Consider the following 627-nt stretch of genomic DNA (forward strand, 5'->3'; position numbering starts at 1 on the left):
GGGCGGGGTCGAGGCGGCGTCGGCGCGGCGTCCGGGCGGCGTCCGGGCGGCGAGGAGAGGGCGAGGGAGGGAGAGGGCGAGGGCGAGGGCGAGGGCGAGGGCGAGGGCAGCGGCGGCGGCGGCGGTGGATCGAGGGGGAGAGAACTGGCGAGGGGGATCGGGCGAAGGGGGGATCGGGCGAAGGGGGGACCGGGCGAAGGGGGGCCACAATACTAATGGCGCACCACACCGTGGTGCGCCATTAGCATGTCCATACTAATGGCGCACCTCACCGTGGTGCGCCACTAGTATTTTTTTTTATTTCAGCTCGAGCCAAAAGGTTATGTAGTACCAGAACCTATCTATGTCAAGCCCACTCTACTAGCTCGACTAGTCAGCAGCCAGTTCTCACACCAGGAGGTCCTGGGTTCGACTCCCAGGCTCCACAAATTTTTTTTAGCATTTAAAAAGCTGTTTGATACTTATTTATGTTTAAATATGTTCAAACTTGTTTGAATAATAACAGTAATATTTTTTTTATAAGACAGTAGCATTTAAAAAGCTGTTTGATACTAAATTTTTTTATAAGACGGTGCGCGGTGTGCGGGGGGTCGGCGGCGGCGGTTGAGTAGGGGAATCGAGGGTGCG

This window comes from Triticum dicoccoides, chromosome 2B (assembly GCF_002162155.2).
Source record: "Triticum dicoccoides isolate Atlit2015 ecotype Zavitan chromosome 2B, WEW_v2.0, whole genome shotgun sequence".
Classification (NCBI taxonomy): Eukaryota; Viridiplantae; Streptophyta; class Magnoliopsida; order Poales; family Poaceae; genus Triticum; species Triticum dicoccoides.